At 39.6% G+C, this 14,229-nt stretch overlaps 3 pseudogenes; all 3 read right to left on the reverse strand.

Annotated features, from left to right (window-relative positions):
* Positions 1-206: 206 nt before the first annotated feature.
* LOC148015432 (thiol protease aleurain-like) lies at positions 207-7,629 on the reverse strand (annotated as a pseudogene).
* Positions 7,630-8,782: 1,153 nt separating this feature from the next.
* LOC148015433 (thiol protease aleurain pseudogene) lies at positions 8,783-9,613 on the reverse strand (annotated as a pseudogene).
* A 1,264-nt stretch (positions 9,614-10,877) lies between these two features.
* On the reverse strand, positions 10,878-11,789 carry LOC148015434 (cysteine proteinase 2 pseudogene; annotated as a pseudogene).
* Between the last annotated feature and the right edge of the window lie 2,440 nt (positions 11,790-14,229).

Below are 14,229 nucleotides of genomic sequence, written 5' to 3' on the forward strand. Positions count from 1 at the left end.
CAACCTTTGATCTTCTTCATCTTGTTGGACTTCTTTATCTTCATGCTTCTTGGCTTTTTTTGTGCTCCTTATCCCCTTTGTCGATATGTGGTACGTGCCTTTTACACTAGTTTTATTGACACAATCTTTTTCCCAATGCTTTTATGATGCATATACACAGGTACATTGCTTTGATGTTGTAGGTGTTTTCTTGTACTCAAGGTTTGCTATAAAAGAACTCCCAAAACCATTGTTGGATTTATTGTCACTAGAACTAAGCCATGTTCCTTCGAGAACTTAAAAGCGTTAGCTTCTACTAGTGTTTTTGATAGCATATACCATGCATTTGATCGCTGATAGTGTTCCGGGTCGCTGAAAAATCTTTCATCGACAACATCATACACTTGAGCACCCATTGAGTCTACATTGAACTGGCACACATCATCTTCTATCTTATAAGGGTATGCTTCTTCGGTTTCCAAGACACCCGTGTGCATAACATACTCAAATTCATGAGAGGGAAAGCCTCCATTACATCTATAGTTGTTGTAATCTCCTGCACAATCTACTAGCTATTGCTTAGAAAGCAGCACCATCTATCTAGTGGCTTGAGCATGTGCAACTTCCAAAGCACTAGTGGTACTCAATGTCCAGTATTTAGTGCTTGCAAGAGAGGATCTACCAATCAAGTTGAAGGCAAAGCCTTAATAACCAAGTCCACTCAAGCTGTTTGTTATTTTTTAATTGAAGAAGTGTTTTGTAGATATGGTTGTGTGGATAAAGTAACTGCAGATAGAGGAGAGTTGGATGCTGATGAGGCACGCAACTTCTTTGATCAATTGGGTATTAAGTTGGCTTTAACATCAGCCTACAACCTTGAAGGCAAAGGGAAAAGTAAAAGAGGGCACCAGTCTATTCTCAAAGCCCTAGCAGGCCACGGTGTCACTGGTCTTGGCAAAGCAGAAGCCGATCACCCAGCTGAAGTCCGGCGGCGACGCCGAGTAAAAGTCGGAGGTGTTGTCGTAGCGCTCAAAGCAGGGGTCGAGCTGGATGCGCGCCCCGACCGACGACAAGCATCCGGCCTGCAGCGACGCCGTGGCCTCCCTCACGCATTCCTGGCATGATGATGATGATGACGCCCCCTGATTATTGCCATTGATGGTTTGGCCCCCCCGGCACTGGAACAAAGCGAACGCCGCCCCGCCGCCGTTAACGTCCTCCCCTGCAGACGCTGTGTTGTACCGCCTTGTCCCGGCCAACGCCATTTTGAAGCGGATCACCCAGTTGAAGTCCTAAAATGCTACCTTTTGCATTGAAATTTTGGGTTGATTTACACTGTTCCAAATCATTCCAAACTTATTTCCATTGAATGGGGTGCCAATTTACTTTCCATCTCTTATTAAGCCTTATGTACAAGAAGTTCTTTCTTGTTTTCATATATGGGATGGGTAGTAGAGGCTTATTGTCAGGCTAGCAGATTTCTCTGATGTTAAATCTCATATTTAGTTGAATAGTCTTACACACCCTCGGGTCCCAACAGTGAATTGTTTGTTGTATTAATGTGATATATGAGGGTGATAAGGCATACCTTTCTTTGAGGGAGTCAGAAGTAGCCCAGTCTCCCCTATCCTAATCCCATATGCCCTTCTAGCTTATTACTCCTTTTTTATTTAATTTAAACTCCTGACTTACCTGGTCCTCTTCTATGCAATCATGGAACACACTAAACCAGATGGAGTCCAGAGTAGCCCATGGGAGAGTAAAGTTTTTATTATTGAGCAGAGTAGTCAACTCCTTGTAGGACATCCAGGTCCCCCTAGATGCTCTTGGTTAAATCTGAACTCCCTTGGATCTTTAGCTTTAACTTATTGAAGGCAACACTGATGACATTCAAATTCTTTCATCTTTTGCACTTAGGGGGATAGAAGTTTTTGCAGCTATTGTGCAAAAGAATGGCCCAATCTTCATTCTCATGAAAAAAGGATCGAACTACCCATTTAGCTACAAGTTTCTCTGCTAAGCTTAATATGTCTGGGAGACCTAGTCCTCCTTCTTCCTTAGTTAAGGTACATGTTTCCCAAGAAACTTTAGGTATTCTGAGTTTTTCACTGTCACCAGCCCACAGGAAGTTCCTCACCAAATTTTCTAGATTTTTAAGACCAATTTTGGAGGGTTTCCAACATGATAAAAAATAGATGGTTGTTGGGATAACGACATGCTTTAGTACTATCCTTGTGCCTACCAGATTTAGATGTAGAACTTTTAAATATTCCAAATTTTTCCTAACTTTACTTAGTACCCAATCCCATCTCTGCTTTAGGGTGACGCCAAAGCCCATAGGTACCCCTAGTAATCTGAACACTTGTCTCTTTGCACCCTTCATCCAATAGCCATTAGGGAGAAGGCTTGATTAAGGACTTAATAGCCAGTTCAGGTAAGCCTGAGCTGTCCTTTTTTCTACACGCATTTGATAATATCGCTCTCCTTTTTTCTTCAAAAGTAACTATCACGCGTCTTCCTCCATTCAAACATTTAATGTTGGAGAATTGTTCAAACTTGGTACAATAAGTAAGTAGCACTCCTTTAATTGACTAGGTAAATTACCCTTCTAATTTCTAAAGTTCCCTGCTACGAATGGAGAGAGAGAGAGAGAGGATGAATAAGCCCACACCAAGGTTCAAGTCCTAAGTTAAACTAATTTCTACCATGACAAAAGTCCAATTGTCTATTTCAATGAAGGTTACATTTCTATTCTCTTCTTTTCAACCATAGAAAATACAAACTCAAAAAATGTATAGCCTTTATGTAGGGATAGAAACCTATTTTCCTTTTCCAAAAGTATTAGAGAAAAAAGATCTTGCAATCACTAATGTCTAAAAGTTGCAATGAAGAAGTTAATCCTCTTCCTAATCACAAGGGTATAAACTTACAACTTTCTTTTCATCACAAAAGTCATCAAGCCTTGGTCAAGGAGCACAACATGTATATGCAATATTGTCCTATAATTGCAACTAGGCACTGCACACCTAGATTCTCTCAGTGCTTCATGTCAATGTTCTCCTAATGCTTCACACTATTATTCTCCTAGTGCTTCACACTAAGGTTCAAAGCACCAAGGTCTAATATTAGTCCTTCACACTAATATGTGAGATATATATATATATATATATATATATATATATATATATATATATATATATATCTTTTTGCATACCAAACCTCCCCTTTTATATCACATATGATTAGGGATTTTCTCATTGGTTTGAGATTCTCAAACCAAACTTTTAAATAATATATAGAATAGATTTGGCATATTATGTTGGAGCACATATAGGCTCTTAAGAGCACTTGTCTTCACATTATTTCTTCAATCTAAAACTCTTGAAAAACAAAACACACACACACACACAAACACACACACACATGTTCAAAAATGAATAAGTAATACTTTGTTAGGCAACATCATGCCCACATGATTGGTTGGAATGCAGACTCTATGTGGAACTAATGCAAAGTGACTAAATATATGAAATTTTAGAGCTTCCATTTACTCAAATCCTTGGATATCATTTTGGTGTCTCTTCTCCTATCCACTAGTTATTGACCATAGACCTTTATTCATGTATAGTAGTTTTATCCTTGTTTGCCATGTGTGGAAGCGTGTTCCTTTGAAGCAACATGACAATGAATCATTGCCCATACTAGATGACAGGAGCAAGAACAAACCTTTTGAATCAGATCAACACAAAAGTTGAACCCAATTGTGTTAAGAGGCACAACTAGAAGTAGTGTTAAAAGACACTATGTTTTGATGATTGATATTAAATCCTCCCCTTCTTGTTGATTTGATATGTAATTCTTGCTGGAACTTTAGTGGTAAAATAGATCAGAGTGACATTGGGTTGGTTGAGTTGACAAGACTGAGAAAATAGAGTGATTTATGAGCTTTGGTGAAAGTGGCTATGGCTACCCACTTTAGGGTTTACACAAGCAACTAGATTTTTTCTTGTAGTAGAAGGTATAGTAGATTGTTTGATGAACCCTCTAGTGAGGAGAGAGCTCACATGATGGGATTCAAATGTCCTATACTCACAGGACTGATCATGACATGCCTGAGTAGTATGGATTGTACGACTAGCAGGTGGCCAAATGTGGACAGTGAGTTGAAGCATGCGCAATGCTAGAGCAGATAGGCATCAATGTCTGAGTGTGAGGTGCCAGCCTGAAGCGTTAGGAGCAAAGGAAGAGTCCTTCATTCACTTCGCTAGAAAATACTTACTAGAAAGATGGAAGTACAAAGTACAATGGCATTGCATTCAAATGATTGCTAAGTACACTCTTTTATAGTAACTTATAGGATGGTACCACGTTCCTCCACATTGTGCTTATGGGATAAAGACAAATCTTCCTACATTGAGCTGCATGTTCCTTGCCTATTTGTTCCATACAAAGAGGCACATATGGATATGATTACATATTTCTCAATAGATAGATGATTAGTTGTCTCTGGTTGCAATTCAATCCATAGTGATGCCTAGCTTTTGAAATTTGAGATCTTCATATATTCAGTACTTCTGATGATTTGCAACCATGTTTGAGGTGTGACAAACCTTTGTCATCAATGCCATGAAAACTAAGCTTAGAGATTCCAAGTGTTGAGAGGTGCAATCCACCTATGTGATGGGATTGCAATTCTAGACACTATTTCCTGTATTTCAAATGTGTTCCAAAACTATTACTTGCATTTTAGATCTATGATTGATGGGATTATCTATCTAGGTAAAGGACCTATTTGTTGACTTTCATGGGACTAGTTTTGAATGTGGCCATGATGGTGTTTCCTAGTTGCCTATATTTTCATCTATTCTAGACACTATTGGCTGCATTTCAAACCTATCACTGATGAGATTATCTGTTTAGATAAAGGACTTGTTGCTGGCATTGATGGGACTAGTTTTGAATGTGACAATGATGATATTTCCTAGTTGTATGCACTGTGAGATTACCCCATACAACTCACATAATAGATTACCGAATTGATGCTTTTGATTGACAACCTTAAAAAGGAGTGGTTTTTATTTATTTATGAAGCTGAGAGACATTGAAATTCTATGTTGAAATCCCAATCTGGAGGGCTATTGATATTTAATTTATGAAGCTAAGAGACATCAAAATTCTGTGTTGAAATCTCGATCTGGAGGGCTACTTATTGTGACAGTCATATCGAGGGTGTTGTATGCAGTGGATGCCAACCCATGTATGAGGATATTCTTAGCATGACATGCAAGACATATACATCATACATTGTGGATAATTCCTGTGGCAACATGGAGATTGATTAAAGAGAGAAGATGCCTAGGATAAAGTCAACAATCATTGGAAACATGGCTACATTGGTTTGGAACTTGTAGTAGCTTTGATCTTAGATAAGATTAGCGTCAGTGACAACAACCACTAGTAGTAGTTGCCTCTTTGTCTATGTATACATAACTCTTGAATCTCAACCTTGAGCATTGGATCTTCCATCTGAGGGAATTTTCTCTTGTCCTTGAAGTAACATCTTCCATAGATGTAGGATAGATATCCTTACTATATGAGGGAGATTACTAATGTAGATGATTTGATTTGGAATTAAGGATTCTTATGCTTGATGTGGATCTAAACTGGTATATTTAAAACTTGTAAACCATATATACACTAGGGAGGTACAAGGACCACCCAAGGAGCTTAGCCACTACTATTCAAAAGCATTCCAACAAGCCTATGCAATGTTGACTCCAAAGAGTACAACTAAATTGAAGTTAAGAATAAGACGCAAGAACATATAGACATTTAAGCAAGCTATGATGTAGTATATGAGGGGTTAATTCATAAGGCTTTTATGCATCAAAGGTAAGAATATGAAGTAAGAACATGCAAAGATTGAAGCAGGTCTTCATGAGTATTTAGAGGTCCATTGGAGAGTGAGCAACTGCTCGATAAACTCAATCATGGCTCCTAGTCGTAAAGGGAGATCTTGCTCAACCACCAAGACCCACAGACCGCTTATTCCTTCAAGTGTTTCAAGAGAGCACTAATGGCTACCTCTCACACACAGCCGATGTGTTATCCCTCTCTATGAGTGTCGTGAGCTTACATTGATGCTCGATTGAGTTACTTCCTCTCTCAAGCACTCCGATAGCTCCATGATTCATGATGCAAGCTCAAGCATCCTCAAGCCTCTTCCTCCAAGCTCCAAGATCCATCCTCCATAGCCACGCGTGAGAAGAAGAAGAAGAAGAAGAAGAAGAAGAAGAAGAAGAAGAAGAAGAAGAAGAAGAATAGAGGAGATGGTGGAGGGCTTTCCCTCCAAGATCCCTCACCCTCACACACTTACTCCCTCACTCACTCACACTCCCTCCCTCAAGCACTCACAAGCAATCAAGCAAGACAAGAGAAGGAGAGAAGAAGAAGAGTCCACTTTGCCACACACCAAATAATGAGCTCTTCATTCAATTTTAAACTTTATATACAAAATCCTAAATAATTTTTTGGGCGGTCATTCCCTTATCCCCTTTTTTACATGACCAGCCATTGTGGCAAGTTCATTTTTCCATTTCCTTCTATGCACCTTCTATTTGCCTTATTTCTTACCTATGCCCACCTACCTTTTACAATTTGCACAAGAGGGAGCCTGGCACTCTTTTACAATAGTTTTAGGGGCGCCTTGCATTTAAAAATGCACTTTTGCCTTTGACTTGATTTTAGAGGCTGCCCTTGTGCTTTTAGCCATTTTCCATCATGCATCTTCCATTGCATCTGATTCCTTCCTGGGCTACCTCTTTTAGGTGACCCAACTTGTGATTTTCCACTATTTTCACTTTCTTCTTATGCTGAGGTTAACATCATCCCCTCCTAGTTTAGTGCGAGTCCCATGGCACTGATGTGTAGTGGTTGGAAGGGGGGATGGATGTAGCTGGATGGCTTTTTTGAGTTTGTATACAAGCCCTTGCAAGGGTTGGGGTTGGGTGGATTGGCCTTTGCACTTGATTTTTGATAGGGCTCACAATGCCATCATCACACCAATCTTTCCTTGTAGGAAGGTTAGTAGAGAAGCTCCTCAAGAGGTGGGTACCCTTGGTGGCTAAACAATTTTGTTGCCAAGATCTCAAGTAGGTGTTTCTAAACTCGTCCCATGTGACATCAGCAAATTGATTAACAACGAGAGTGTACGGGAGCTTCTTGATGTTGGTGGAATTGATAAGCTTAACATTGCAAATGAATGGAGAGAAGCGATGGCGGACCTCTGTGGTGGTAGAGTTATGATGCTTCCCATTCCTTGTGCAAAGGATGCGAATCGATGTGCCAATTGAGAGTCCCAAATGATGCTTGATATATCGATATCTTTCTTAGTCTCGACGAGATGTTGGTTCCTCGTAGTTGCGGAGACAAAACAACAAAAAAAATAGTAGAAGGAGCACCCTACAAAGAAGCTTCATATGTGAGGCAGACACCTCTTTGCTTTGAGGGAGTCTCCCATGGTTTTCTTTGCCAGGACGATCCATTCAAGATATGCAGGAGCTGGAAAATAAGGGCGTCACTCTTCTTCTTGAGGAGCTAGTGGCCTTTGGTGGCACCGATCATACCGGCCTTCACCACTCCTATGACCATTGTAGTGGGAACAACATTCAGACGATGGCCTTGTCTGACATGTTTGATAATCCTCTATATTTAGGATAGACAATAAGTGGCTTGGAGAAGGGTCAATGAAGAAGGGAAGAGAAGAGACCTGCTAATGCTTGCTTAAGCTTCTTGTGTGTTTCAAAGAAGATGGGAGGGGAGCTAGGTGGATTTTAAGTGAGGAGAAGGATATGAGATGGAGAATAGACCCAAGGTATGGATATGGAAAAGGCCTTAAGGTAGGTTCAACTCCTACTATCCATTGATAATAAAAGAGGGCTAAAGAAGAACTCTACTCTAATGAAGCTAGTCATAGCTCACCATGGCTCTGATACCATGTTGGGAAACAAGGATCTAGACCTATGCTAGCTATGGCCGATGAAGATATTAAACATAAAATATAATTGAGATAAAGAATTGTAACTCAAGTGAATTAGGTTCCAAGATAGATTAGCTTGGACTCATAAACACAATCTTGAGTAACTCAAACTGAAAAGTACCATTCCATTCAAATGAGTTTCAAGTACATGCCTTTATAGCTTTTTGGATAGTACCACCTTTCCTCATCGTGCTTATGGGATTTTCAGTTAAGGCTTTTTGGATAGTACCACCTTTCCTCATGCAAACATGGACTAGGAGACTAGCTCTTTGGCAGCCTAGTCAAGTTAAGGCTTGAAACTTTATATATTGGTAGGGTTTTTACATCCACTACGGGAAGCAAATTAAGATCCTCTATAAAAAAAAACATTTTTTTGGTTTGCAGCAGTGCAAAATATTTTCTTTATCTTTTTTTTTTGGTTTTATTGCTTCTTTGGAAACCTTTGATCTTCTTCATCTTTTTGGACTTCTTTATCTTCATGCTTCTTGGATTTTGTTGTGCTTCTTATCCCCTTTGTCGATATGTGGTACGTGCCTTTTACACTAGTCTTATTGACACAATCTTTTTCCCAATGCTTTTATGATGCATATACATAGGTACATTGCTTTGATGTTGTAGGTGTTTTCTTGTACTCAAGGTTTGCTATAAAAGCACTCCCAAAACCATTGTTGGATTTATTGTCACTAGATCTAAGCTATGTTCCTTCGAGAACTTAAAAGCGTCAGCTTCTACTAGTGTTTTTGATAGCATATACCATGCTTTTGATCACTGATAGCGTTCTAGGTCGCTGAAAAAGATCTCCTTGACAACATTATACACTTAAGCGCCCATTGAGTTTGCATTGAACTAGCACACATCATCTTCTCTCTTATAAGGGCATGCTTCTTTGGTTTCCAAGACACCAGTGTGCTTGACATACTCAAATTCCTGAGAGTGCAAGCCTCCATTACATCTATAGTTGTTGTAATTTCCTGCACAATCTACTAGCTACTACTGAGAAAGCAGCACCATCTATCTAGTGGCTTGAGCATGTGCAACTTCCAAAGCACTAGTGGTACTGAATGTCCAACATGAGCCACAATGCACTTGATTTTTTATAGGGCTCACAATGCCATCATCATGCCAATCTTTCCTTGTAGGAAGGTCAGTAGAGAAGCTCCTCAGGAGGTGGGTACCATTGGTGGCTAAACAATTTTGTTGCCCAGATCTCAAGTAGGTGTTCCTGAACTCGTCCCATGTAACATCAGCAAATTGATTAACAACGAGAGTGTACGGGAGCTTCTTGATGTTGGTGGAATTGATAAGCTTAACATTGCAAATGAATGGAGAGAAGCGATGGCGGACCTCTGCGGTGGTAGAGTTATAATGCTTCCCATTCTTGTGTGCAAAGGATGCGAATCGATGTGCCAATTGAGAGTCCCAAATGATGCTTGATATATCGATATCTTTCTTAGTCTCGAAGAGATGTTGGTTCCTTGTAGTTGCGGAGACAAAACAACAGAAAAAATAGTAGAAGGAGCACCCTGCAAAGAAGCTCCATCTATGAGGTAGCCATCTCTCTGCTTTGAGGGAGTCTCCCATGGTTTCCTTTGCCATGACGATCCATTCAAGATCTATAGGAACTGCACAGTAAGGGCATCGCTGTTCTTCTTGAGGAGCTACTGGCCTTTGGTGGCATTACTTAGATAGGCCTTCACCACTCCTAGGACCATTGCTGTGGGAACAACATTCAGACAGCGACCTTGTCTGATATGTTTGATAATCCTCTATCTTCAGGATAGACAATAAGTGGCTTGGAGAAGGGTCAACGAAGAAGGGAAGAGAAGAGACCTGCTAATGCTTGCTTAAGCTTCTTGTGTGTTTCAAAGAAGATGGGAGGGGAGCTAGGTGGATTTTAAGTGAGGAGAAGGATATGAGATGGAGAATAGGCCTAAGGTATGGATATGGCAAAGACCTTAAGGTAGGTTCAACTCCTACTATCCATTCATAATAAAACAGGGCTAAAGAAGGACTCTACTCTAATGAAGCTAGTCATAGCTCACCATGGCTCTGATACCATGTTGGGAAACAAGGATCTAGACCTATGCTAGCTATGGCGGATGAAGATTATAAACATAAAACATAATTGATATAAAAAATTGTAACTCAAATGAATTAGGTTCCAAGATAGATTAGCTTGGACTCATAAACACAATCTTGAGTAACTCAAACTGAAAAGTACCATTCTATTCAAATGAGTTTCAAGTACATGCCTTTATAGCTTTTTGGATAGTACCACTTTTCCTCATTGTGCTTATGGGATTTTGGACATCTCTTCCTAGAGGATTCATCATTGCTTCTCTCTCATACAAAGCCACTTATGGGCAAGCCTTTATGGGAGTACATACAAGCATCATTTGCTATTCTCAACAGCCCTCCTCAAATGATGAGTCTACCCTTGCTGGCTTTTGCCCCCCTGCATGCAAACATGGACCAGGAGACTAGCTCTTTGGCAGCCTAGTCAAGTTAAGGCTTGAAACTTTATATATTGGTAGGGTTTTTACATCCACTATGGGAAGCAGATTAAGATCCTCTATTAAAATTATTATTTTTTGTTTGCAGCAATGCAAAATATTTTCTTCATTTTTTTAAAAAAAAATTGTTTCTTCTTTGGCAACCTTTGATCTTCTTCATCTTTTTGGACTTCTTTATCTTCATGCTTCTTGGATTTTGTTGTGCTGGTTAACCCCTTTGTTGATATGTGGTACGTGCCTTTTACTCTAGTCTTATTGACACAATATTTTGGCCCAATGCTTTTGTGATGCATATACATAGAAACATTGCTTTGATGTTGTAGGTGTTTTCTTGTATTCAAGGTCTGCTATAAAAGCCCTTCCAAAACCATTGTTGGATTTATTTTCACCAGATCTAAGCCATGTTCCTTCAAGAACTTCCAAGCATAAGCTTCTACTAGTGTTTTTGATAGTATATACCATGCATTTGATCGCTGACAGTGTTCTGGGTCGCTGAAAAAGCTTTCATCAACAACATCATACACTTGAGCACCCATTGAGTCTCCATTGAACTAGCACACATCATCTTCTCTCTTATAAGGGTATGCTTCTTCGATTTCCAAGCCACCGGTGTGCTTGACATACTCAAATGCCTGAGAGGGCAAGCCTCCATTACATCTATAGTTGTTGTAATCTCTTGCACAATCTACTAGCTACTACTCAGAAAGTAGCACCATCTATCTAGTGGCTTGAACATGTGCAACTTCCAAAGCACTAGCGGTAGTGAATGTCCAGCAGGAGCCACAGTGCACTTGATTTTTGACAGGGCTCACAATGCCATCATCACGCCAATCTTTCCATGTAGGAAGGTCAGTAGAGAAGCTCCTCAGGAGGTGGGTACCCTTGGTGGCTGAACAATTTTGTTGCCCAGATCTCAAGTAGGTGTTCCTGAACTCGTCCCATGTAATATCAGCAAATTGATTAACAATGAGAGTGTATGGGAGCTTGTTGATGTTGGTGGAATTGATAAGCTTAACATTCCATACAAATGCAGAGAAGCAATCGCAGACCTTTGCGGTGGTAAAGCTGTAATGCTTCTCATTCGTGTGTGCAAAGGATGCGAATCGATGTGCCAATTTAGAGTCCCAAATGATGCTTGATATATCGACATATTTCTTAGTCTCGAAGAGATGTTTGTTCTCATAGTTGCGAAGATGAAACATCAGAAAAAATAGTAGAAGGAGCATCCTGCAAAGAAGCTTCATCTGTGAGGCAGCCATGTCTCTGCTTTGAGGGAGTCTCCCATGGTTTCCTTTGCCAAGACAATCCATTCATGATTTGTTTGGACAATAAGGGCGTCACCCTTCTTCTTGAGGAGCTAGTGGACTTTGGTGGCACCGTCAAATGGGCCTTCACCAGTCCTAGCACCATTGCAGTGGGAACAACATTCAAACGATGACCTTGTCTGACATGTTTGATAATCCTCTATCTTTAGGATAGACCGTAAGTGGCTTGGAGGAGGGTCAATGAAGAAGGGAAGAAAAGAGACATGTTGATGCTTGCTTTAGCTTCTTGTGTGTTTTAAAGAAGATGGGAGGGGAGCTAGGTGGTTTTTAAGTGAGGAGAAGGATATGAGATGGAGAATAGGCCTAAGGTATGGATAAGACAAAGGCCTTAAGGTAGGTTCAACTCCTACTATCCATTCATAATAAAATAGGGCTAAAGAAGGACTCTACTCTAATGAAGCTAGTCATAGCTCACCATGGCTCTGATACCATGTTGGGAAATAAGGATCTAGAGCTATGCTAGCTATGGCGGATGAAGATTATAAACATAAAACATAATTGAGATAAAGAATTGTAACTCGAGTGAATTAGGTTCCAAGATAGATTAGCTTGGACTCATAAATACAATCTTGAGTCAAACTGAAAAGTACCATTTAATTCAAATGAGTGTCAAGTACCACCTTTCTCATCGTGGTTATGGGATTTTGGAGATCTCTTTCTAGAGCATTCATCATTGATTCACTCTCATACAAAGTCACTTATGGGCAAGCCTTTATGGGTGTACATACAAGAATCATTTGCTATTCTCAACACTTATGAGCGGTGATGAATTCTAACTTTGGGCATGAGCTTAGCTAAAAATACGAGGGATGACTTGGTTGCTTGCCTTAGACACTTGGATGCTACTTTCATGACACTGGCTAAAAGCTACAATCGACTAGACTTAGATCTTTTGGAAGAGCCTATAGCAACAGAAGTGTGTACACTCCTTGTCTCTTGGAAGGAGTCGGAATTCATATTCATTAAGGCTTCCGAAGTAGCTGAGGAGTTAATTGCCACTGAGATATCCAGGGAATGTGCATTGAAACAACATCTCATTACATCCGCATTAGGAGAAATATGGACTCTCTTTTTTTTCCCTTAAGGGGTTTCTCTCACCTCTCTCTCTCTAAAAAGAGATTCCAAAATAATATTAGAATAAGAGATCTTCTACAATCAAGAAAATCTCATATTTTTATTTTCAATAGATTTCACCTATTATTGTATTCTCAAACTGTAGGATAAGGTCACTTTTTCTCAAAATCCTCATAACTAAAAAAATACAATTCCATTTTTTGTAAAAACAGAGCCAATCATTAATGTACGACTCTTTAATGCCCTCATGACTTTTCAACATGAAAATATATTAGAATCATTCTCATTCTTGCTTCTTAAAAGGGCAGAAGTTAAAAAACAATATAAAATGACGTACACATCATATTTTCAGATTATTTTTTACCTAGAGACACCTTTTTGACTCGAGATTTTCCTTGTAAATTTTTATTGTTTTTGGAAAAATATATGCCAATTTCTAGGCATTTCTTCATTCCCTCTCAAAGCTCTAGTTTTGTCTGAAATTTTGTGTACTCTTCTCCTTCCCTCCAGAATATGGTTTCTTGCATAAGAATTCTTCTGAAGCAATACTCAGTACTGTCTTCAACACTCTCTACCTTGCTACAAGCAATCTGAGGAGTGGTTTTGATAGCATTTGCTAAAATCAAATAATCTCTATCTACAACACTCTCTACCCTACTACAAGCAATCTCCCTCCTCAGTACTGTGCTATAAGATATCTTCCTCTTCAACACTCTATACTGCAAGCAATCAAGTGATAATGGAGGTATCTTTATTTTTTTAATCTCTGTGATGTTTTTATTCTTCATAGTTGTTGTTTAATCCTTAAGTGTCAATTCGTAGAGAGAGAGAGAGAGAGAGAGAGAGAGAGAGAGAGAGAGAGAGAGAGAGAGAGAGAGAGAGAAGGGAGGGGGGAAAGAGAGAGGACTGTGTGAATAATCTCTATCTACAACACTCTCTACCCTACTACAAGCAATCTCCCTCCTCAGTACTGTGCTATAAGATATCTTCCTCTTCAACACTCTATACTGCAAGCAATCAAGTGATAATGGAGGTATCTTTATTTTTTTAATCTCTGTGATGTTTTTATTCTTCATAGTTGTTGTTTAATCCTTAAGTGTCAATTCGTAGAGAGAGAGAGAGAGAGAGAGAGAGAGAGAGAGAGAGAGAGAGAGAGAGAGAGAGAGAGAGAGAGAAGGGAGGGGGGAAAGAGAGAGGACTGTGTGAGATGAACTAGGAAAATAAGTGATAGAGTGACAGAGAGTAAATTAGGGTAGAAGATAAGATGATGTTATTGTTCTCCACTAGCCAAGCTTCTGTA

This window comes from Lygodium microphyllum, chromosome 24 (assembly GCF_053477565.2).
Source record: "Lygodium microphyllum isolate KBCC chromosome 24, Lygodium_microphyllum_v1.1.10, whole genome shotgun sequence".
Taxonomy (NCBI): Eukaryota; Viridiplantae; Streptophyta; class Polypodiopsida; order Schizaeales; family Lygodiaceae; genus Lygodium; species Lygodium microphyllum.